Consider the following 27,282-nt stretch of genomic DNA (forward strand, 5'->3'; position numbering starts at 1 on the left):
TGTCCACCAGAATCTTAAAAGTTTCTATAAATGTCTTGACTGGATGCAGTCACTTATATCGTCCAGACACACTTCTCGACAGCACATGACTGTCTCAAAGTTACATCTTTAGGGAAGCTTCTAGTGCATGGAAGGCAAGAGGAACACACATTCCAAGAATAGGGAAGTAAGGAGTCTTTGATTGCCCATGTTGTGCATGAGGGTCAGCCGGTGTTCATATCCTCTCAATATGACCTCCTCCAAAAAAAAGGGAACAAAGTTTCAGTTATGTAAGATGAATAAGTACTGGAGACTTAATATACAGCATGGTGACAATAACTAATACTATATTAGCTATACAGATAATGTGTTTAAATGTGTGGAGAGGAAATTAACACTTCAGTGGGGTTTGGGGATAAATTATAAACTGCCTACAGTGATAGGTACTCAGTAGTAAGAAAAACATAATGGACTATATAATCTAAAAAATACAAAGTTGCACAGAAGTTAAATGTAATCATAGTACACTTCATCGCTCAACTGTGAATAATGTTCACATTTTCATAATACAATGTTATGTATTTAACAAAAAAATCTACAGATACACCTATACTGGGAAAACAGAGAAAGACATGTGCACGAAAGAAGGCAAATAGCAAATTGGCAGTAGGAAGTCAATGGATAGGTCTAACATAGGAAAATCAAGAAAAAAAATAAAATAATTAGGTCATTTAAAAATGTGGGATACTAACAAAATATAGGAATAAAATGTGTGTAAAAGCTATCTTCCGAGGAGCAGACATTTGGCATTGTCGAGATGTAAAGAAGTTTTTTTTTTAATTTCTATTATAAATTTTATAAAACTATTTAACTTTTAAAAGTATGTGCATAGGGGCACCTGCGTGGCTCAGTCGCTTAAGCGTCCAGCTCTTGATTTTGGCACAGGTCATGATCTCAAGGTTCATTTGTTCAAGCCCTATGTGGGGCTCTGTGCTAACAGCCCAAAGCCTGCTTGGAATTCTCTTTCTCTCTCTCTCTCTGTTCCTCCTCTGCTCATGCGTGAAGTCTCTCTCTCCTTCAAAATAAATAAACCTTTTTTAAAAAAAGTCTGTGCACACGTTAATGTGATAAAGCATACAATTAAAATTAAAGAATTAAAATGGGAAATGTCTAGCTCTATGTAATGTAGTGACTATAAGGAAAAGCGTTATAGTTTAATGTTAATTATAACAAAACTTTAATAGTTTTGAAGAAAAAATAATTTTCAGGTTTACTCTGATAGTATAAGTTACTAAATTATTAAAATGGAAATGTTAATACTTGACCCATTAGGTTGTCCTCATAAGATGACAATTTCTTTAAAGTCTCTCTCTCTCTCTCTCTCTCTCTCTCTCTTTCTCCCTGCCTCTCCTTTAAACTATGACTTCTCTACAAGGAGTCTTTAACTTGAATTCTCAGAAATTTCCACATTTAACACAGAAAGAGACTACCAATGTCTTTGCCACTCAGCAACTGTCAGTTTTCACTAAGTCCAATTATCATTGGGTATCACTCTAAGTTAATTTGTTACCTGATTCGTTTCACTGCATTTTCAGACCTGTTTTACTTGTTCTGATGACAGATGTATTTCCGCCATTTTAGCAGTTGAATTGAAACTGCAGAAGGCAATTGATTATTGAGGAATGATAACTCAGCTACACAGCAGCACCATCTTTTGGCCTTCTAAGGAAAGTGATCCAAACTTGTAAATTCTGAAGTCTGTATTTTTGACATTTTACTGTATGAACCACCTTTGCAGTATAATTTAAGAAAATGGCTTCAAAGAATGAAGGCAACATTTTGTGCAAGAGAAGATAGCCACAAAAATAAGGTCATCTGAAAAAAAATTGTATTTTATTCATTTAACAAAAATTAAAATATGTTAGAAACTGCTTACCTTTGAAATTGTTAATTTCTCCATTATTACTTATAAATTCAGTATGCATTAATTTTATATGAATCTTTAATAATGATCATTTAAAATTACTTGATATTTATGGCTTCTGAAAGGAGTTTCTGCAATGTACTTATTTGCCAGAATACAGGACCCAGGATACTATTTCTTCAGTTATCTTTAGAGTAGTAACATATTTCTTCCCAAATACTCATGATTCTAATATATATTTATCAAATATTCCTATCTTTTCAAATCCTATTCTCAAGTGTTTCCTGAGGAAAATTTTCATAAAGTACAAATCCTATGAAAACTGGATTTTTACGTCAATGTAAATAATAACACACATGCTATGTCTTAGAATATAATTTTATTCTGTCATTACTAATTTAGTTACAGAAACTAAATATATGAAATAAACAATGCAGCATCAAAAAAATGTAAGTTTTATTCTGATCCTAAGAATGACAAGCTGGTTATATGAGAGAGGTAGTTCAATCTCTATTTTATATAGAAGAAATAAATCCTAATATTGATCTAAAAAATTACTTTTCTAACTCACTTAGATGTATCTGGTATATTTTTTATAATGTTATTTTTCACTGTGATTTCTTTAATTTTACCAAATAAAACTCTGTGGCATTTACATTTTTTATATTAACATTTTATCACTATAATCTTTTAGTTTTTTATAATTCTATTATACCAATATGGGTAAAGCTTTAAGAAAATTCTCATTTCCATATTCTAAAACAAATAATTTTTCTATAGTCCTTCTCATTAAAATCAATCATATAGTATAGGCTTAAAATATTTATTCATAATTTCTTTTTTCCTCCTCTAAGACCAGTGTGTCCTTTAGACCACTGAGTTGGATCATATCAGAAATAAAAACATGAATCAATCCAATGTATTTTCCAAGTTATTGAGATTTAGATTTAGGTCATCTAATTGCATGTAACTGTTTATTTTTTTAATTAAAATTCAGTTTGTCAGTCAGAGTAGCCATATTTCAAATGTTTAATAGCTACAGGTGGCTAGTGGCTTGGGTATTGAGGATAAAGAATATCTCTATCATCACAGAAGTACTAATGGACAGCACTCGTGATTATTTATGCGTGAAATAATATTATCTAAAAAGTAGAAATCTAATGGTATGCCAGATTTTCAACAGCAAATTGAAGTAAATAAGACCTATAAACCTTTAAATGGTTGTTTTTAAAATAGTGGTAAGCTGTCAAGAAGAATTGGGCATTAGAGTTTTTAGCAATTGAAGTAATTAAGACTTCAATCTTATGCCACTTGTATTATAATCTCCACATCTTTTTAAAAAAATCAAAGAATACAGATATCTCTATAAAAATACATTTTCCTTTACTTTATTAAGTTGTGAAAGTTAGTTATATAGCCATTTCAAGTCAAATAGGTAGTATCTAAAAGAAGTTTACTAAGGCTGTGCCCCAAAAAAAGCCTGTAAATTAATCTCTTCATATTTATCTTCCTAAAACATCTCACTCAAACCATAGTCATAGGGGGACAAAATTAAACAATGAAATACTGTTGATTGTGTTACTTGGTGGGAAGAAACTCTAGGCACCTTGATTCAATGTGTTTTTGTTTTACCACATGGAATTCATAAGAGGTTGAGGTTGGTTATCTTAAACCACATATAAATTCTAAATTCTAAACAAGTATGAATGTAATATATTTAAGGTCTTTGGATTCCTTTGCTTAGTTGGGGATATGTGATTAATTTCTACAGGCATGTTTAGACTCTTGTGTTTTCCGATGTTGTGTCTCTTCTTTTTACAAATAGCATATGTGGGGTGCAGTGGGCAATATTTGGATGCCCATCCAGTCTAAAAATATTGCCACTGCTTATGAACAGAGATGTACACCTGGCAGCCATGTTTGTGTTAAATGGCAACATCACACTCAATCAATTGTACTGGGTTATACCAGCTATACACACTGAACACAAGTTAGGTCTATCAAATGGCCTCAGAATTGGAAAAAAAAAATTCAGAGAGAGCCAGTCACTTCATGTGTCTGGCTACAACCCAGGAACATGAATTTTGGTACATCGAGACATGAAAAAAAATATCCAGTTTCCAACACAAATGATAAAATCGTAAAAAAGAAAAAGTGAACAAAAACAATATACCAGGTACCTAAAATTAATTCATTATCTTAAGCTTCATTGGTCAGTGAAATATCAGCTATGCTGCAGTAGCAAATGGTCCTGCAATCTTAGTGCCTTTCAGACACATTTCATGTCCAGATTACATCCATTTCAAGTCAGCCACAGCTCTGTTTCACATTCTCTGCATAGTGGGACCAAAACTCTAGTAGTAGCTAGCTGGGACATGATGGTCTCATTGTAGCAGGAAAAAGTGTTATCAGAGCTACATGATCACCCTTCTTTCTTCTGCACAAAAGAAACACATGCAACTTTCACTCATATTTCAGGGGATAAACTAGGTCATAATGCCAAGAAAGGTAACAATGGAGTGAAAAAAATAAAAAGTGATTCACTTTCCAGATCAGACCCAGTAGGTAGAAGTGAGAATATATTTAGAATTTATCTCAAGGCTCCTTCTAAGACCTAATACATGCTTGCTCATAGATCATTAAAGACTTCCCTTAGAATGATATCAGCAAAACTTTCTATTTTGTAAAAATATGTATTTATTTTTACTTTTCCTTTTTTTTTTTTTTGCTGTTAAATTCACACAATGTAAAATTTACCATTGTAACCTTTTTAAAGTATGCAGTTCAGTGGCGTTAGGTACACTCACATTGTTGTGCAACCATCACCACCACCCCTCACCAGAACCTTTTCATCTTCTCTAACTAAAACCCTGTACCCATTAAACACTAACTCCCCATAACTCCTCCCCCTTCTCCTGGTAAACACCATTCTACTTTCTGTCGATGAAGCTGACTACTCTAGATCCTAAATATAAGTGGAATCATACTTTGTCATTTTGTATTTGTCATTGTGTAACTGGCTTCTTTCACTTAGCGAATGTCTTCAGGGTTTATCCAAGAGGTAGTATGTGTCAGAATTACCTTCTTTTTTTGTGGTTGGATAATATCCCATTATATGTATATACTACATTTTATTTGTTTATTCATCTGTCAGTGAACACTGGGTGGTTTCCAATTTCTGGCTCTTGTGAGTAATATTGCTATGAATATGGGTGTGCCATAGTTGAGTTTCTGCTCTCAATTCTTTTGGATACATAGAAATAAGTGAAGTTGCTGGAACATATGGTAATTTCACTTTCACTTTAATTTTCTGAATTCTGTTGTAATACTATTTTCCACAGAAGCTATATTATTTTATGGTCCCACCAGCAATGCACAAGGGTTCCAATTTCTCTACATTCTTGCCAACACTTGTTATTTTCTATATGCTTTTTTTTAAATAGTCACACTAGTGGGTGTGAATGGTATCTCATTATAATATTGACCAGCATTCCCCTAATGATTAATGGTGTTGAACATTTTTTCATGTGTTTACTGGTTATTTGTATGTCTTTTTTTGAAAAATATTGATTCAAGTGCTTTGTCCATTTTTAAATCATATTTTTGCTGTTATTTGAGTTGTAGGAATTATTTTGTTGTTCTGAATTTAATCCTTTGCACTATATGATTTGCAAATGTGTTTCCCCATTCCATTAAGTGATTTTTCACTCTGTTGGTAGCATCCTTTGATGAAAAAAAGTTTTAAATTTTGATGTAGTCTTATTTGTGTTTTTTTTTTTTGCTTTGTCTTTTGGTGTCATTTCTAAGAAATAATTGCTAAATACAATGTTGAAATTTTCCCCTATGTTTTCTTTTAAGAGTTTTATAGCTCTGACACGTATGCCTTTGATCTGTTTTGAACTAAATTTTGTATATGGTGTAAGGAAAGATCCCAACTTTATTTTTTTTGCATGTGGATATAATATAATCCCAATATAATTTCCCAAAAACATTATCTTTTACCCATTGAATGGTCTTGGCAACCTTGTTGAAAATCATTTGATCATATTTGCAAGGTTTCATTCTGGCACTCTATTATGTTATGTTTATCTATATGTCTGTGTTTATACCAATATCACATAGAGGATTCAAAGTGGGCTCTGTGCTGACAGCAGCGAGCCCGATGTGGGGCTCAAACTCACAAATCATGACCTGAGCAGAAGTCAGACACTCAACAACCTGAGTCACCTAGGAACCCCTGTAGATTTTTTTTGATAATACGATACCTTAATATTAAGGTGAACATGGGTGTTGTTCCATTTATTTGTATGCTCTTTAATTTTTTTCAACTAAGCTTTCTACTTTCAAGCGTATGATTGTTTTATCTCCTTTGTTAGGGGTGTTTTATGATTTTGTATCCAGCAACTTTGCTGAATTCATTTATTAGTTCTAACAGTGTTTTTGTTTATTTTGTTTGTTTGTTTTTGGAGTGTGTATGTAACTTTAAGATTTTCTACATAAAGATGATAATCATTTGCAAATAGATATAATTGTACTTCCTTTCCATTTTGGGTACATTTTATTTCTTTTTCTTGCCTAATTTCTCTGGCTAGAATTTTCTATACTATGCTGAATAATAGAGGAAAAACCAGGTATTTCTGTCTTATTTCTGATCTTAGAGGAAAGATTTCAGGTTTTCTTCACTGAGTAAGATGTTAACTGTGAGTTAATCACAAATAGCCCCTATTTTGTGGGAATGTTTTCTTTCCACTCCTAGTTTGTTGAGTGTTTTTATCATGAAAGAATATTAAATTTTGTAAAGTGCTTTTTCTGCATCAGTCAAGATTATCATGTGGTTTTTGTCCTTTATTCTGTTAATGAAGTATACTCTATTGATTGGTTTTCATATGTTGAGCCATCCTCTTATTCCAAGAGTAAATCCAATTTGGTCATGGTATATGTATTTTTAAATGTGCTGTTGAATTTGGCTTGCTGATATTTTCTGAGAATACTTTTATTTTTAATTCAACAACTACCACACACAGACACACACATACACATACAAAACACATAAAAATATCACTCTTTCCATTATAGTAAATGTATTTTAAAGAAAATATTAAGTCCTTAAATACATTTGTAGGTGAGATAATAGATAATATCTTGCTTTCTTCCCATCTGCTCTTCTCTCTGAAGCAGGAATATTTTTTTTTTTTTTAGAAAGAAAAAGACAGCATGGGAGAAAGGAAGAGGGTCAGAGAGATAGAGAGAGAGAATCTTAAGCAAGCTCCACCCTCAGTGGGGAGCCCAACAGGGAACTCAATCCCCATGACCCTAGAATCATGACCTGAGCTGAAATCAAGAGTTGGATGCTCAACTGACTGAGCCATGCAGACATCCCCAAAACATTTTATCTAAAATGTGAGTCTTATCATATCACTCTCTGTGGTATATTGCTAATAAAAATTTCTTCATTTTTATTCACTGTCCCAGTATTTGCACCTTTTGGAATTTGAAATAACAGCTTCCCCTATCCAAGAGGGAGTCTATTTCCCCACCTCTTTAATCTTACCCTACCTTATGACTTGTTCTGGGTAACGGGCTATAGAAGATGTGATAACATTCCAATTTCGAATCCATGTTTCAATAGTGCTTGTGTATTTCTGCTACTTCTTTTGAGACCTCTGCCTCTGACACAGGCCAGACTACCAGAAGATAACAAATGTGAAGTGTAGATGAATCAAGGCCCCAGACAAGTCAGGGAGCCTCAACAAGATCAGCAAATCTGACTCTCAGTTGATAGCAGATGCATGGCCAAGAACAACAATAACAAAAAAAACACGCACTTAGTCTAGACAAATTGCTGACCTGTAGATTCTTGAGATAAAGTCATTGTTTTAAGCTACAAAGTTTTGGGGTGATTCCTTAGATAGTGTTAGCTAATTAATTTATTCTCCTACTTAAACTCCTTCAATAGCTTTCCATTATCTTTAAGGGAAAGTGTAAATTACTTAGAATAGCCTAACACATAACAAAGAATAGATCAAATACATTTAGATCAATGATTAAACAACCACCTTAATATAAGCCGCTTTTGTTATCTTTAAAGTATAATATAGCACATTCAGGAAGATGAAACAGAATGGAAAAAAGAGCTATTTTTTGGCTGTGCATAGATAATTCTAAAATAAAATATTATATAGGATTATCAAGTAATCAAAAAAATAGTTTCTCCTTTGTATTCAATGACTGGATATAAAATAGCTTACCCTAAGTAATGCCATGCTGCCTAGGATGTTATCTTATTAATACAGAAAACTTATCATTGGAAAAGAGAATAAACTCATTGTTATATGGCAGTTAGGCCTTCAGTTACATCTACTCCCACATACATACAAGTTGCGCTTGTGTCTTTTTGAATTTTCACAGAGTTCCTGGATTAAATGTTTTGGCTGATAACATTTTCAATACCTATGAGCTATAAGTTAGACAAAAAACTTTGTAAGTCAAATCAACTTCTACTAAAAGTGTTGATGGATCTGCCTTTTGTACTTAGAGCTGTGAGGGAAAATTGCTTCCATGCCTGTCTCCCGACTTCTAGTAGTTTGCTGGCAATTGTTGTTATTCCTTAGATAATAGATATATCAGCTCAATCTCTGCCTTCATTTTTACATGACATTCTCCCTGTGTATTTGTCCCTAAATTTTCCATTTTTAAAAAGATACAGTTAGTATTGGATTGGGACTCACCTTAATGACCTCATTTTAACTTGATCATCGGCAAAGACATAATTTTAAATAAGGTCACATGTATAGGTACTCAGGGTTAGGACTACAATATTTTGGGGGGAGATTCAATTCAACTAATACATTATCTGTACTCCTATCTAAGATCAAGCTCTCTCATGAATTTGATCCTAACCCCGCTCACCTATTTAAGGACTTAATTTTCTTCAGTAGATTTTTTTTAAATTTTTTTTTAACCTTTACTTATTTTTGAGAGACAGAGGGAAACAGAGCATGAGTAGAGGAGAGGCAGAGAGAGAGGGAGACATAGAATCTAAAGCAGGCTCCAGGCACTGAGCTGTCAGCACAGAGCCCGATGTGGGGCTCGAACTCACGAACTGTAAGATCATGATCTGAGCCTGAGTCAGACGCTTAACCGAATGAGCCACCCATGCGCCTCCTTAGGTAGATTTTCTGTCCTTCATATTCAATTTTTCTTTTTCTAATATATTGTCATAATTGTATATGTGTCAAGCATGTTATAACATTTGCTACTTTTAAAAATCACTCTTTAGACCCCTTATTTCACCCCTACATGTCAAAAGCTTGGAAGTTGTCACTTCTGTCTTAATAACAAGAAAAATGGTGGGCAAACTGAAAATGAACACTTAAATGGTAATTTTGATGAATTGCTTGAGACTAAGGGTGGACAAGCATAAGAGTGAGAAATTCCTAGGGATTTTGATATTAGGGTTGCCCAGATTTTCATGAGCTTTATATGAAGGAAACCCACCAGTCTTTCATGGTAAAGCAGTGAGAATTCAAACTCCAAATTCCTTCATGGTTTTGCAGGGGAGAGGAAGATCATTCATTGTGAAATGTACCTAGAATTTTCTACCTAACAAAGAACCTACTATCCAGGGAAAAACATCCAGGCTAAAGCTTTGTCCTAAATCAGAAGAAGTTCATTCCTCCCACTCCAGGAACTTTTAGCCATTCTGTCTCACTTGAGAGAGGAAAAAACAAAAAACAAAACCATCCAAACAAATCAGGGCTTCATGGAAATAGATTGAGAACACTGCAGCCAGATAAGGGCATAATGGACAAGGGGAAAAAAAAATAAAGTATATATATGTGTATATATATATACATATATATATAAACCACTGCAGAAACAGTTGTGAAAGTCACAGCCCTGAAACACAGGCCACTGAAACAGATTTAATAGGAAAATTGTAGACTAATAACCCTTCCCACACACATTACCGTCACACCAAAGGAGCTCTAGTATATTAACAATGTATTATAGCTGAAGGTGCTGCACGACACAGTATTTCTTGCTGAAGAGGAATACAGAGAGAAGTCCAAAGTAAAGAGGGATTAAAAAGTAAGAATACTATAGACACTTAGAGTTTAGAGTTTCTGAATCTACAGGTATAGCAAACATAAAATACAACTTAACTCTTAGCCAGATTAGTATATACCTTCACACTAAAGACTTATTTACCACAGTTCCTACAACCCAGTACAACTTGTCTAGTTTGGCATATGTATGTATGTATACATACACACACACACATATGGAAAATAAAAAAAAAAAAAAGAAGAAAGAAAACAAAGCAATCTGAAAGACGAAATCATGTCAGAACCAGACTCAGATGTGACACAGTTATGGAAATTATCAGACAGGCAATTTAACAAAGCTATGATGAATAAGTAAGCTAATGGAAAAAGCAGGCAACATGCAAGATAAATGAGTAAAATAAGCAGGGAGATGAAAGCTCTAAGGAAAAATAAAAAGTAAATGTTGAAAATCAAAAACACTGTATCAGAAATGAAGAATGCCTTTGATAACACATCGATAAATCCAATAAAGCCGAGGAAAGTATCAGTGAGCTTGAATATAGTTAAATAAAAAACACGCAAAAGTGAAATACATAGACAAAAAAGAATAAAAATAAAAAACAGAAGCATAAAAGAATTTCCAATAGTTAGGGGTCAACTTCAATATGCAATTGAAATGCCAAAAGGAGAAGAAAGAAAGAATGGAGCAGAAGAAATATTTGAAATAATAATATTTGAGAACTTTCTAAAATTCATGACTGACACCAAACCACATATCCAGCTCAGAGAACATCAAGTAAGATAAATGAAAAATAAACAAACAGCTCCCCAAACTCTATACTTAAACAACAGAAATCCAAAGACATAGAAAAAATTTCATTTAAAAAGCCGTAAGATTTAAAAAAATACTTACAGAGTAACAAGGATATAATTACAGTGGAATTCTTGCTAGAAACCATACGAAAAAGAGTAGAATAACAATAAAAGTTTGAAAGAAAACAAAAGTCAACCTAGAATTCTATATCAAGCAAAAGTATCATTTAAAAGTGAAAGAGAAATACTTCCTCACATAAACATAAATTGAAGAAATTCATCATGAGCAAACTTGCCCTGCATAAAATGCTAAAAGGAGTTCTTCAGACAGGAAAAAAAAATGACATAGGAATAAACTTGGGTCTACCTAGACAAAGGAAGAGCTGCAGAGAATAAATAAATGAAAAGGTTTTTTTTTTAATCTGCTCTTAACTGTTCTAAAAGATATGTGTTTAAAGTAAAAATAGTCATAATGTAATGGGCGATTATAATCACTTATATATAAATGAGGTAATTGACAGGAATGTTATAAGGAATGGAAGGAAGGAATTGGTTATAACTACACTCCATATGAAACCATATAGTGTTACTTGAAGTATAATTTAAGGTAGACTTAAATTATTTAAATATGTGTACACTACACTATACAGCAAGCACTACAAAAATTATAAAAATTAAGTACAATTGATAGTCTAAAGGAAGAAATCAAATGTAATCATATAAAATGCTTAATTTAAATATGAGAAGGTAATGGGGCACCCGGTGAATTAGTTGGTTAAGGGTCCAACTTGCACTCAGGTCATGATGTCCTGGTTTGTGAGTTCAAGCCCTCATCTGGCTCTGTGCTGACAGCTCAGAGCCTGGAGCCTGCTTCAGATTCTGTGTCTCCCTCTCTCTCTGATCCCCTCCTGCTCACGCTGTGTCTTTCTCTCTCTCTCTCAAAAATAAACATTATTTTTTTTAAAATTATGATAAGATAAAAAAGAGAGGGGAAATAGAGAACAAATGCAACAAGTAAAAACCAGTTAAACACAGTAGCTACTAAGAAAAGTATATTAATAATCACTTTAAATTTGAAGTCTAAATTTATCAATTAAAACATATATTGTCAGAGTAGAATTTTAATTTTTTTAATTTAAATTTTATTTTTTTAATGTTTATTCATTTTTGAGAGAGAGAGAGAGAGAGAGAGTATGAACAGGGGAGGGACAGAGAGAGGGGAACAGAGCATCTGAAGTGGGCTCTACACTGACAGCAGCAAACCAGATGTGGGGCTTGAACTCACCAACCATGAGATCATGACCTCAGCTGAAGATGGATGCTCAACTGACTGAGCCACCCAGGGGCCCAATTTTTTGTTTTTATTTTTTGTTTATTTATTTTGAGGGTGAGGAGGGGCAGAGAAGGAGAGAAAATTGCAAGTAGGCTCCATGTTGTCAGTACAGAGCCCAATGTGGGGCTCAAACTCATGCACTGAGATCATGACCTGACCACCTTACCCAAAATCAAGAGTCGGTCATTTAACTGACTGAGCCACTGAGGCACCCTGGATTTAAAAACAAAACAAGGGGCGCCTGGGTGGCGCAGTCGGTTAAGCGTCCGACTTCAGCCAGGTCACGATCTCGCGGTCCGTGAGTTCGAGCCCCGCGTCAGGCTCTGGGCTGATGGCTCAGAGCCTGGAGCCTGTTTCCGATTCTGTGTCTCCCTCTCTCTCTGCCCCTCCCCCGTTCATGCTCTCTCTCTGTCCCAAAAAAAATAAATAAACGTTGAAAAAAAATTTTTTTTAAAATAAAAACAAAACAAAACAAAAGCATTCCATATTGTCTATGAGAAACGCATTTAAATGTAAAGACTTATAGGACATAAGTAAAAGGATTGAAAGAAACATCCAATATTAGCACTCCAAAGAAAAGCAAAATAATTTCAGACAAAGCAGATTTCAGAACAAGGAAAATTAACAGGAATAGAGAAAGGTATTACATAATAATAAAGGGGTTAATTGTGTAATAACACATAACGGTCCTAAACGTGCATGCCCTTAATAAGAGAGCATTAAAACACGAAGCAAAAACTGATAGAAGTGAAAGAAGAAATAGACCAATCCACTGTTAGGGCTGGAGATATCAACAACTGTCTGTAAGTAACTGATAGATCAAAGAGATACAAAGTCAGTATGAATATAGATGACCTGAACCATATTTTTAAAAATTTTTTCTGGTTTGTTTTTCAGAGACAGAGACAGAGACAGAGAAGGAGCAGGGGAGGGGCAGAGAGAGTGGGAGACACAGAATCCAGAGCAGTCTCCAGGCTCCATCTGTCAGCACAGAACCTGAACTGGGGCTTGAACCCACGGACTGAGGGATCATGACCTGAGCTGAAATCAGAGGCTTAATTGACTGAGCCTTCTTGGTGCCCTGACCTGAATTACATTATTAATCAATTGTATGACAATTGACGCTTACAAAGTTCTTCAACCAACAAGAGCAGAATACATTTTTTTCACAATCCACATAGAACATTCACCAAGACTGACAATATACTGACCATAAAGCCCACCACTGAAATCATACAAAGTATATGCTTAGAACACAATGGAATTAAACTAGAAAACAATGTATGAATTGAAACTACAATTAGAATACAATTTATCAAAAGTTAAGCAATGCAGCAGAAACAGTGCTTAGAGAGAAATTTACTTAAAAAAATGAAAGATCTACAATCAATATCCTAAATTTCTACTTTAAGAAAGTGGTGAAAAAAAGAGTACTATAAGCTTAAAGCAAGAATAAAAGAAATAATAAAAATTAGGAAATAAATAAATGAAACTGAAATAAGCCAATATATATATATATATATCAACCAAAGTAAAAGTTGAATATAAAATATTGATAAGACTTATAAACCTCTAGTCAGGCTAATCAAGAAAAAGATACAAGACACAAATTACCACTATCAGAAATAGATGATGGGTTTTCCCAATTGATCCCATGCAATGGCTAATCAAAAAAATATTAACTATATGTTCACAAATTTGACAACCAAATTCTTAAAAGACACAAGCTTTCAAAACTCACAGAGAAGAAATAGACAACAAGAATAACTCTATAACTATTAGATAAATTTAACCAATAATTGATAATCTTCCAAAAAAAAGTATAGTTGGGGCACCTTGTGGCTTAGATGGTTGAACATTTGAACTCTTGGTTTCAGCTCGGGTCATGATCCCAGGGTCCTGAGGTCAAGCCCCACGTCAAGGTCTGTGCTGAGAATGGAACTTGCTTAAAGATTCTTTCTCCCCCTCTGCCCCTCTTACCTGTTCACATGCTTGCTCTCTCTCTCTCTCTCTCTCTCCCCCTGTCTCTCTCAAAATAAAAATAAAAAAATAAAGTATACATTCAACCCAATTGATTTAATTGGTGAATTCTAGCCACAAAATTAGGCATATTCTCCATATTTTCCAGAAAAAAGAATCAAAAGAAATACCTTCTATGTCATTCTATAAGGTCAACATTGCTTTCATATTGAAACCATATGAAGATATTTCAAGATACGAAAACGATAGACCAAAGTTATCAAAAATAAGAAAGTCTGAGAAACTGTCACAGCCAAATGAAGCCTAAGGAAACATGATAACTAATACCACTGTATCCTCAGTGGAATCCTGGAACTCAAAAAAGGTAATTAAGGAATCTAACTAGTATATAGATATTTCAGACAAAGCAGATTGTCAGACAAAGCAGACAAATATACTAGTTAGTATATAGATACTTGTTAATAATAATGTATCAGTATTGGCTCATAGTGACAACTGTACAATATTAATTTAAAGTGTTAATATAAGAAACTAGGTACAGGGTACAAACAAACTGTACTGTAAATGTAACGCTATTTTAAATTAAAAAGTGTAGCTTTAAAAAACAATCTATAGGTACTTCCTCCCTTTACACCACTTTGTTGGCAAAATTCCACAACAGTGAACAGTGAACTATGTTCACCATTTCCAATTACTCTTATTTGCTTTCTTACATCTACTCCAATCAAGTTTCTACACTCTCCCTTTGTTAAAATATCCCTTATGGACATTGATGAGTCTTATTGCAATGGTCAAGTGTTATAATTCATGACAGGCCAATCAGCAGCATTTGACATCAATTGTAATTCTGTGCTTCTTGAAAGATACTGTTTCTGGGACAGTGCAGCCATGTAATTGTCATGCTACCCTACTGATTGTTGCTTCTTTGTTTCCTTTGCTGATTCCTCTCATCACTCTTGTTTGTTGAATTTGGAGTGACTCAGGCCTCTGTCTTTGGACTCCGTGCCTGTTTGTGCTTACTGATAATCTTAGGTTTCACGACACATTTCAAATTTAACATGTCACAAAAAGGACCCTTATTTCCTCTTCCCTCACTATGTCTCTGAAGACATTCTTGTTTAATTGATAGCAACTCCTTCTTTGTAGTTGCTCAAGCCAAAATGCCTGTAGCATCTTTATTTATTCTCAATCTTTCCTGCTCCACGTTCATCCATAAGGAATTCTGTTGACTTTACTTCTAAATTATACCAGTTAATCAACCATGATATGGAAACAACCTAAGTGATCTTCAACAAATTAATGGTTAAAGAAGAGCAATGGAATATTACTCAGCTATTAAAAAAAAATCCAGGAAATTCTGTCACGTGCAACAAAAGGATGGACCTTGAGGGCATAATGCTGAGAGAAGTCATGCAGAGAAAGACAAATACTGTATGATATATGTGGAATCTAAAAAAGCCAGACTCACGGAAACTGAGAGAAGAATTGTAGTTACCACGGACTGGAAGATGGTGGGGAAAATGGGGAACTGTTGGCCAAATGGTACAAGCTTCTAGTTAGAATATGAATAAGTCCCGGGGCGCCTGGGTGGCGCAGTCGGTTAAGCGTCCGACTTCAGCCAGGTCACGATCTCGCGGTCCGTGAGTTCGAGCCCCGCGTCAGGCTCTGGGCTGATGGCTCGGAGCCTGGAGCCTGTTTCCGATTCTGTGTCTCCCTCTCTCTCTGCCCCTCCCCCGTTCATGCTCTGTCTCTCTCTGTCCCAAAAATAAATAAAAAACGTTGAAAAAAAATTTTTTTAAAAAAAGAATATGAATAAGTTCTGGAGGTCTGAGGTGCTGAATTGTGATTATAGTAATAATATATTACATACTTGAAAGTTAAGAGTAGGGGCGCCTGGGTGGCGCAGTCGGTTAAGCGTCCGACTTCAGCCAGGTCACGATCTCGCCGTCCGTGAGTTCGAGCCCCGCGTCAGGCTCTGGGCTGATGGCTCAGAGCCTGGAGCCTGTTTCCGATTCTGTGTCTCCCTCTCTCTCTGCCCCTACCCCGTTCATGCTCTGTCTCTCTCTGTCCCAAAAATAAATAAGCGTTGAAAAAAAAAATTTAAAAAAAAAAAGTTAAGAGTAAATCTTAAATGTTATACAACAAAAAAGTAATGTTGATTATGTGATGTGATAGAGGTATTAGCTAGCACTCAGTTGGTAATTCATTTTGCAATATAAAAGAATATCAGATCCACACTTACACCTTAAATGTATACAATGTTATATGTCAATTATATGTCACCAAATCTGGGGGTGAACAAAGAAATATAGCAAATGTTAGTTTACCTACAAAGCAACTGTCAGAATTGGACACTGAATGAAGTTATGAAACTAACAACAGCACTAAAAATGTTCAACTAGCAATTTTTAGTAAAGTATAACTAGTTCTTAAGTGAGGAAGAATGTTGGTACAACTAAAGTGTCATCTTCATAGATGTACTAAGTTGGCTAGCAAATCCAAGAGAATTGACAATATATGCACAACACAAAAACCCGTATGTAAATGTTCACAGACGATTATTTATAGTAGCCCAAAAGTGGAAACAACCCACAAATTGCTATCAACTAATGAATGGAAAAACCAAATATGGTATATCCATACAATGGAATACTATTTAGACATAAAAAGGAATAAAAGATAAAACTTGAAAACATTTTGCTAAAATAAGCTCATGAAAGTTTGATGACCCCATTTATATCACATGTTCAGAAGGTAAATCCATAGAGACAGAAAGTAAATCAGTGGTTGCCTACAGCAAGAAGGATTGGGAAGAAATGAGAAGCAATTGATAACAACCAAGGATATCTTTTTATGATGATGAAAATGTTCTGAAATTAAATAGTGCTGATAGTGCTCATAGTACAACCTTGTCAATGTGCTAAAAAAAAAACCCACATTACATTGTACACTTGAATAGGGTGAATTTTATGGTATGTGAATCATATCTCTAAAGTTATTTCAAGTCTTTTAAATAAAAAAAAAGAATGAAGTGAATAGATGAGCTGGAGATTTAAAGGTAACTGAGTTCTGTTTTGTTACTTTTATGGGATGTTTGAACTATATTTTATTTTATACATGTATATACATCAACAGTCCTAATAGATGCTTAATAAATATTTGTTGAACAAATGAACGTGCTTCAATACAGACTCTTAAACATGGAATCCCTCCTTTCCTCTTGTAATTTAAGTGACATTGATTTCCACCTTGATGCCAAATTATTTAATCAATGGATTCATGTAGGTACAATCACAGAATACATTGCTTCTCAGTTCTTTTGCTAACTTCCTTCCTTGTTGGTTTGGTAAAGTATCCCTTTTATAGATTAGTTTCCTTGCCAAAGTTTTATTTCAATGATGCTGCTCTTGACACTGCTTTAAGTGAAAATGTTACTATACTACTTCATAGATATTCAGAACCTTTCAGGTTTTGGATGAAGAGGTCTGATTGAAAATCAGATACAGACACATATGGAGAATTCTAAGTTCCCAGTTGCCTTGAAGTTAACTGGAGTGGGCACTTGATTATTATGAAGGCTAGAATTGGATTGAAGAATCATACTTAAAGGTGTAATAGAGCTCAGAAAGTGCCAGACCTTAGAAGTACCTGGCCCTTGATTGTAGCAGCTGGAAGTGATTTAACAAGCACTCGAGGTGACAGAATCAAATGCTTTATATGATGAATGGGCTGTTTCAATATAGTAAATTATTTTGCTCTTTAAAAATCAGAATTAAATAGTTTATGTTTTGTGAAAAAAATAAAAAGGAGCTCCAACAGAAGGACACACGGTCATCTACATAACAAATGGGACCTCAAATCGCAGACACATTAACATATTTTTCTTTGGCCTACTGCACACAATTTATGCTCTGTATTAACTATATGCTCCTATTAACTAAAGGAAATTATATCTCAGTGATTACTTCTTGTAGCATTTGTGAAGGCTCTGTTCTTTAGAGAAGTAATATTAGGTGGCTTGCATTTTAAAGAAGGTTGATTTAGATCTGCCAAATACATTAAACAAGTTATCATTTTATTTAATGTATTAATGTATCAATTGATTCCATTCTCTAATTCAGACACTAACCTGGGTTATGCCTTTTTGTCTGCCTTCCTGCCTTCCTGCCATGTGCCTTCCTTCCTTTCTCCCTCCCTTCCCTCTCTGCTTCTTTCTTTCTTTCTTTCTTTCTTTCTTTCTTTCTTTCCCTCTCTTTCTCTCCCTCTCTCCTTTTTCTTGCTTTCTTTCTTGCTTTCAGTGTTTATTGAGCAGTAGTATTTTCTAGGCACTAATGACTAGGTCCTGAGAATATATTAGTGAATAAGAGAGCCCTTGCTTTTAAGATAAATTATTATATATAGGTGTCAATGGGAATTTAAATGGAATCTTCCTACCATCAAATATCTCTTTCTGAATTATGCATTGCTGTCAAAATTCCCTTTCATTACTTGAAAAATTTTCTAATCTTTGATTTGTCTAGTTTTATGCCATTTGAGTTACTGCTCTGATACCCTCATTTGCATGTTTTATTTATTTTTAAAGTTTTTCTTCTTTTTATGTTTATTTATTTTTGAGAGAGAGAGAAAGACAGAATGCAAGCAGGGGAGGGGCAGAGAGAGAGGGAGACACAGAATCTGAAACAGGCTCCAGGCTCTGAGCTGTCAGCACAGAGCCCGACGCAAGGCACAAACTCATAAACCGTGAGATCATGACCTGAGCTGAAGTCAGATGCTTAACCAACTGAGCCACCCAGGCACCCCCTCATTTGCATGTTTTAAAATAATAAATTAAAAACTACTAAAGACCTTAATAAACAACTAATTTCCTTGATGTGTGTGTGTATATGTGTGTGTGTGTGTGTATAAGAAGATGTAGTTATATAAATGGTATGTTGAACATGAGATTATTTGCTTTTACTGTCAAAGCAACCAAAACCAACACACACACACACACACACACACACACATTTTGGAAAATCAACTTTTAGTAAGCATTTTAATATAATAATAATATCAATAAAGACCTATAAGAGTACATTTTAAATGAGAATATTAAGGTGTCCAAATAATTAAATTTAATCTGAGGCTATAAAATTAAAGCAATTGCTTTCTTTATGATCAACTAATTTTCAATTAAGAAAGAAAACAAAATTCATCAGCAACGATGATTTTTAAAAGAAAACACTGGAGGAGGGGGAGGAGGGGAGGGAATCTTTGTTTGATTATTCTATTTTACTATGGACCCTGATTAAATTAATTAATCTATATGCATATTTGTCCTGTAAAAGAAATAACTTTATTCTTTATTTGGAGTTCCAATTTTGCTTTGTGCATGTTTCCTTAACTTTTCATTTTGATTATTTAATTTCTTAACTTGGGAATTAATTGCAGAACTAAGAGTGAATTTTCTTTTACTTGGATTCATTGGTCTTATAGCATATAACATAGAACTTCAAACCTAATATATGTATAATAGTTTTTTTTTAATCTTTTTTTGAGAGAGAGAGAATGAGAGACAAAGTGGGAGAGGGGCAGAGAGAATTCCAAGTATGCCCCACACCATCAACATGGAGCCCAATTCAGGGCTTGAACATATGAACTATGAAATCATGACCTGAGCCGAAATCAAAAGTTGGACACTTTAACCAAATGAGCCACCAAGGCGCCCCTATAATGGGTTTTTACTAAATAAATTAAGTTAGCATATGCTCTAAAAATAATGATGGCTACTCATGGGAAATAAAAAAATTCTTAAAATAATTATGATTGATTATTCATTTATCACAAATATTTTTATCATATCATTTATATAACTCTTTATAATCTCTAGTTATTTGCATATATACCTTCTTTACTCAATTTTAAACTTAGAGAAGTATCAAATTCCATATATCTTTTTAACTCCTATCATATCAACCAAATTAATTGAACAACATAAATATTCAAAAATATGCCTATGTAATAAATAATATATTAAAGTTTGAAATATAATTTATAGGGGCGCCTGGGTGGCTCAGTCGGTTGAACGTCCAACTTAGGCTCAGGTCATGATCTCACGGTTTGTTTGTTCCAGCCCCGCGACGGCATCTGTGCTGATAGCTCAGGGCCTGGAGCCTGCTTCGGATTCTGTGTCTCCCTCTTTCTCTGCTCCTCCCCTGCTTACACTCTGTCTCTCTCTCGAAAATAAATACAGATTAAAAAATTTTTAAATAAAATTTATAGATACAATATACCTATAAATAAATATATATTATTTATATCTATTTATATATATATAGTATCTAAATACTATGATATCTAAAATAAACAAATATATTTTTCAGAAATAATTTTATAATACATTTAATAAAGTTTTGTCAATGATATCTACTAACAGCATCAAAAAACTTAAATAAGCATATTGGAAATTTTTTCCTGTGCTTTTTGCTTTTACATCACAATTTTATGATGCTAAATTTAAACCTTGGTTATAAGTTTTGCATAAGAAGTTAAAATTTTAAAGTCAAATTTAACATTTTCATTACAATGACTTCCTAAGTTTTCAGTATAATTCTTCATAGGTGAGGAGATAATTGCCCTCTGATTCATGATGCTTTACTTATCACATATTAAATTGCTTTATGTATTAGGTCCAATTTAATGGCAATTCATTACAGTTATAGACCTACCAATTTATGTTTTTATACAGCACATTATATAAGAGTATTATACCCTAGGGGACCACATTCATTTCCATCTTTGTTTTCAAAATTATCCCAGCTCCTGTTAACATCATGCTTACATAAATTTTCAATACATTTGATGAATGTTGAAATTATATTAAATAGCTGGTATAATTCTGGAAGCATCAACATTTTATAAACATCCACTCCTCTAACATAGGAGCAACATAGTATCTTGTTCCAGTTTCCAAGACTTCTCCTATATCTCTAAATAAATATGAGTGTATGCTTTTAATTGTTTCCATTAATTTTTCTTAAAGTTAAATTTCATAGTTTGTTACTTGGTTTAAATTTTTACTGCAAAGGGCTTTCACCATTATACTTTTTTCCAGATTATTTTGACATTTTATAGAGAAACTACTGAATTTTGATATTTTCATTTAGCCAAATTACTCCATTAGCATATTTCTGTTGATTGTCTTAAGTCCTAAACAAACAATCATTTATGCTAATGAAAATTTTGCCTCTTTCCTCTCAGTATCCATAGCTATTATTTTTCTTTCGGGTATTTGATTGGCTAAAAGAATGATAAAATAACTATAAAACACTCCAACCAATCTTAAGTGTTAACCTGCTTCAAGTTTACTGCACTCCTTGCTTGCTGACTTGAGTCCCTTGGTCTAGCAGAACTAGCCTCCTTTCCTTGAGATTTACAGACCACGGGCCTTGAAGAGTGAAGAACCAAACTTTCCCAAAAGATAAGGCCTGACTACATTTGAAAATACCTAGTGCTGACACCAGCAAGTCTGTTCAGGACCACAACTGCCTGGGCACCTACTTCTTCTGCAGATAGCTGACTACCTCTCCCACCCCAGTTTGCCGTGCCTTCCCCTTTAAAACCCTCTGTTTTTACCTGGACAGAGAAGATGGTCTTTGGGACATTAGTCCACCATCTTCCCAAGTTGTCCACTTCCTGAATAAAGCGAACTTTCCATTCCCATTGTGACTTGTCTTTCAAATATCGATTTTCCAGCAGTGAGCAGCTGAACTTGAGTTCAGAACCAGTTCTCTGTCCAGTAACAACCATTTTAACCATTAGAAGAGTTTGCTTTTTTTTTTTTTTTTTAACGTTTATTTATTTTTGAGACAGAGACAGAGCATGAACGGGGGAGGGTCAGAGAGAGAGGGAGACACAGAATCTGAAACAAGCTCCAGGCTCTGAGCTGTCAGCACAGAGCCCGACGTGGGTCTCGAACTCAGGGACAGCGAGATATGTCCTGAGCCAAAGTCAGACGCTTAACCTACTGAGCCACCCAGGTGTCCCTAGAAGAGTTTGCTTGTAAGCCATTTTTAATTGCCTTAAAAATAAAACTTGAAGATTGATTTACAGACACCAGATCATTATGATATATATTGAATAGTACCATTGTCCAAACTATGAAGAATAGTCTTTTTTTTCTCAGAGACTTAACTATGCTATTTATATAGGCCCCACTGATTATTTTTGCTAAAAATAATAACCATTAAAATAACTTGATGAGCAACATTAAAAAATAAAAAAATAATTAAAAAAATCAAAGGCAAAATAAGACATGTTGCTAATTGCTTATCTTTTTTTAAAAAAAAATATTTTTAATGTTTATTTATCTTTGAGAGACAGAGACGTGGCACGAGTGGCAGAGGGGCAGAGAGAGAGGGAGACACAGATTCTGAAGAAGGCTCCAGGCTCTGAGCTGTCAGCACAGAGCCCGACGTGGGGCTCGGACTCATGAGCTGTGAGATCATGACCTGAGCCTAAGGCGGATGCTCAGCCGACTGAGCCACCCAGGTGCCCCACTAATTGGTTATCTAATACCTATCCTCTCTTTCTTTCTTGTAAGCACAATCCCGATTTAGGGGAATAGCAGTACACATGATTATAGACACTTGCCTCCCCAGACACATTTGCAACTATGAAAATCCACTGCTTTATATCCTGACAAAAAGCTAGAGATTCAATTGACATATATTTTACTCTTTTGCTCATGCCTCCATTTTTCAAAATGTAAAACACAGATGTAGTTCCCACGGCTTCAGTCTTGTTATAAGCATATAAAGGATTACCATATATTAGCAGACCAGGTGCAGAGATGGGGAGTAGGAGGAAGGTGATCAAAAGGTACGAACTTTCTGGGGCACCTGGGTGGCTCAATTGGTTAAACTACCGACCTCGGCTCAGGTCACAAGTTCATGCGTTCAAGCACTGCCTCTGGCTCTGTGCTGACAGCTCAGAGCCTAAAGCCTGCTTCAGATTTTTCTCTGCCCTCCCCTGTTCACGCTCTGTCTCTTTCCCTCTCAAAAATAAATAAACATTAAAAAAATTTCTTTAAAGGTACAAACTTTCAGCTAAAAGATACATAAACACTAGAGATGTAATATACAATATGTTTACTACAGTTGTCCCTGCTATATGATATATAGGAAAGGTGTTACAAGAGTAAATTCTAAGAGTTCTAGTCACAAGGAGAATGCTTTGTTTCTTTTCTTCTTTCTTTTATTTTTTATTGTCTCAATATGAGATGATGGGTGTTAGCTGAACTGATTGTGTTAATCATTTCACAGCATATGTAAATCAAAACATCATGCTGTATACCTTATAGTTATACAGTGATGTATGCCAACTATTTCTCAATAAAACTGGAAAAATAGGGCTACAGAGTTAAAAAAATGTTAGAATACCAGAAAGATGGAAAATGTCTAGATTTTTCAGTACTGAAAGCAGTTTCAACTGATTTCAGAAACTTTTTATTACCATAAAATTGGTTACTTGTTCATGTCAGTCAGGTCAAATTCCTGTCACATAGATTCAAAAGCAATTCTGAATACGTCTAAATAACTTAAAAGAATAGATTCATTATAATAAAATTAGGCAGCATACAAAATGTCATTTATAGGTTTGTTCTTTAATTTATAATTCATACTTTTTTTTTCAATCAGCTGGGTAGTTGGTTCTCAAATACTTGGTTTTTGGCATCAAGAACTCAATTATTTACCACTTAGACCAAACATATTCCTCGGTTTCAGCTATAGACATTATTGGTACTAGAAAAAAGGGGGCAAAAAAGACTATTCCTTAGAATCATCCTACATTCAGTCTTCTGCTTCTATACAAAAGAAGAGGGCTCTTTATTTTTGCTGAGAGTGCAAAACATCTTCATATTTCTTTTCTCCTTTATTTTCTTTTATAACTCATTCAGAAGGAAGTAATTAACTACTCCTGATTAGAAAAGAGGAGACTTCTCTTTTATCATAAAGTTTATTATTCTATACCCCCAAATATATTTCCATATTAGCTCAATGTATCCAAGACACCTCAGCAACTCCAGCTACACCTTGCACTAGTAACTTCAGTGAAAACCATTTTAGATGAGAAGGTCCATTTCCTCTTACACAGAATCTAGAGTTTGAAAGTACAGTATTGCTGATTTCCTCAAACTATATCCCTTTGCCTTTTTGCTCTCCAACTGAAATGAAAATAACAGAAAAAACTGTCCTTTCGATGTTTCTTCTGTCTCCAATGAGTAAAATCTGAAGTGCCTTATGAGCTGTAAGAAATGAATTCTTTTTAACTTGAAATAATGCTTGAATTTTTTTCTTTTATTTAAATGAATAAATGATCTTTTAAAATCTTAAAATACGCAATACAAAGGATAAAATGTAGACGAATACTAATTTTTCCAATAAACTAAAATTAAAGATTACAAAAAATCAACTATCTATTAAAAGGTTTAAAAATACTCTAATCAGTGTAATAAAAAGCAGAGCTCATTAATTTATATTACTGAACATCTGTTCCTAGTTATAATAAATTTGGAGTGGTTGCAGAGTGTATTTTCACATTTAGATTATCTAAAATCAGGTGCTTCAAAAAATTTTAAGCATATTAAACTTGATGATAGATACCAGTGTTGGAAAAAATTACATTTTGTATTATTTGTACTATCAAAATTAGATGTTACTTAAAGATGATATCATTATTTAGAAAATTTGGAATAAAATTGCCATCCTAAGATGTGATATTAGGGTCCACGAAATATTTTGCAATATCATACCTACTTGCATATGAGCTCTCTAATTTTGCAAGTTTTGTTTCCCATGTCCCATATATTAGCCGAATTTGGCACACTGGACTTTGCATAATCCTTCAAAGTACTATGGAATGCAAATCTAAGTATATGTTTTAATCTGTTAAGATATGTGTAAAATACTTTTATATTTAAAAAATTTTTTAATGTTTATTTAAACATTAGAGAGAGACAGAGTGTGAGCCGGGGAGGGGCAGAGAGAGAGGGAGACATAGAATCTGAAGCAGGGTCCAGGCTCTGTGCTGACAGCTCAGAGCCTGACACGGGGCGCAAACCCACCAACTGTGAGATCATGAGCCAAAGTCAGACGCTTAACTGACTGAGCCACCCAAGCACCCCAATACTTTTATATTTAAATAAATTTCCTTTAAATCACATTCAAGAAGAAAGGCATCCACTCAAACAACCTAGGGTTATTGAATGCCAGCACTGTTCTAGGTGCTAAGGATTCAGTAGTGAGCAAAACTTTTCTCATATTAGTATGCATTCTAATAAGCAAATTGCATTCTAAACTAAAGAGCCAAACAACAAATTTGATTTGAGCACACTGTATCCAGCTGTACAAATCTCTTGGCTTTTGCTCATCCTATTCTATTTATATTTAAATCATTTTTTTCCTCAGTTTTCTACCTAGTGGAACCTACTCAACCTTTATATCTTAGTTCAAATTTCACTTCTTTGCAGCTTTCTTTTATGCTATTTCCATCATATCACCCCTGTGGAAAATTAATTACTTCTGAGTTCTGACAATAGCAATTGCATATATATATTACATAGATAATGCTTTATTGTTAATCACATACTTGAATGTGAGATTTAAATTTTTTTTTTTGATGTTTATTTATTTTTGAGAGGGAGAGAGAGAGAGACAGAGTGTGAGCGAGGAAAGGCAGAGGCAGAGGGATACACAGAATCTGAAGCAGGCTCCAGGCTCTAGGCTCTAGGCTCTCAGCTGTCAGCACAGAGCCCCACGCAGGGCTTGAACACATGGCCTGTGAGATCATAACCTAAGCCAAAGTCGAACTGCGAGATCATAACCTGAGCCAAAGTCCCACGCTTAACTGACTGAGCCATCCAGGTGCCCCTTGAATGTGAGATTTTTAAGAGGGGCCATACTTTATTTGTTTAAATAGCTTCTACACCTAACATATTGCTGGCTATATACAGTTATTTTTTTTTAAAAAAAGGATTATATGAAAAAGTGAATAAACACATGAACAGAACAATTTTGGGACGTCTTCACAGATACCATATTAAAAGGACAAAATGGTTCAGTGAGAAACTAATACTTGATTAGTTTCTTACTGCTGCCATGACAAATTACAACAAACTTTGTGGCTTAAAAAATTGCAAATTTATAATTTTATAGCTCTGTAGGTTAGAAATCTGACATGAGTATCACTGGCTTAAAACCAAGACAAGACTGCATTCCTTTCTCTATTCTTTTTTTTTTTCTTAATGTTTATTTATTTTTAAGAGAGAGAGAGAGAGCATGTGAGAGGGGAGGGACAGAGAGAGACGGAAACACAGAGTCTGAAGCAGGCTCCAGGCTCTGAGCTGTCAGCACAGAGCCCTATGCGGGGCTCTAACTCATAAACTATAAGATCATGACCTGAGCCAAAGTCAGATGCGTAACTGACTGAGCCACCCAGGAGCCCCTGCATGCCTTTCTCTAAACTCTAGAGGAAAATCTATTACCTGGCCTTTCCCAGTGGCTAGAGGCTGCTGCATTCCTTGACTTGTGCCCTGCCTCCATCTTCAAAGCTAGCAAGGTCTCATCACTTTGACCTTTCTCTCTCTGACCTTAGCCAAGAAAATTTTTCTGCTTTTAAGAATTTGCGTGATTAGACTGGGCACACTGAGATAATCCAGAATAATCTCCCCATTTCAAGTTCTTCAGCCTTAATTGTATCTGCAAAATACCTTTTGCTGTGGAAGGTAAAATCATAGGTGCCTGGGATTAGGATGTGGAAATCTTTGGCGGGGGAGGGAAGGCATTATTCTGCCTGCTACAGGTAAAAGCATATCAACGGTTTGGTTCATGTGTTGTAGTGACTGCTCATAATATGTAAACACAAAAATGGCCAGGAGTAGAGCAAGTTGTAACTGTCAAGTTAAGACATTATAGGAATGGTCTAGTGAAGATATTTTCTTCGTAGTTGGTGAAGAATTGAGTAAGTAAATAAATAATTGAATAAATGGAGTCAAGGAAAGTTACATTAAGGAAAGTTGAAAAGTATACAAGCAAACATTTGGCAGACTAAATATGAGCCTAAAAGACATCGAAGCCAAAACCAAGTTTTTTCATAGAAAGTGAGCTTCAGCATTATGACTCTCTTTCAACTGAAAAGCCACAATATGAGAGAGCATTCATAAGTCT

The 27,282-nt window shown here is 34.5% G+C and overlaps 1 pseudogene; it reads left to right on the forward strand.

Moving 5' to 3' along the window:
• LOC115518663 overlaps positions 1-27,282 on the forward strand; it is a 141,702-nt pseudogene that overhangs the window by 48,019 nt on the left and 66,401 nt on the right.

The sequence above is a fragment of the Lynx canadensis genome, chromosome B4 (genome assembly GCF_007474595.2).
Source record: "Lynx canadensis isolate LIC74 chromosome B4, mLynCan4.pri.v2, whole genome shotgun sequence".
NCBI classification, from domain to species: domain Eukaryota; kingdom Metazoa; phylum Chordata; class Mammalia; order Carnivora; family Felidae; genus Lynx; species Lynx canadensis.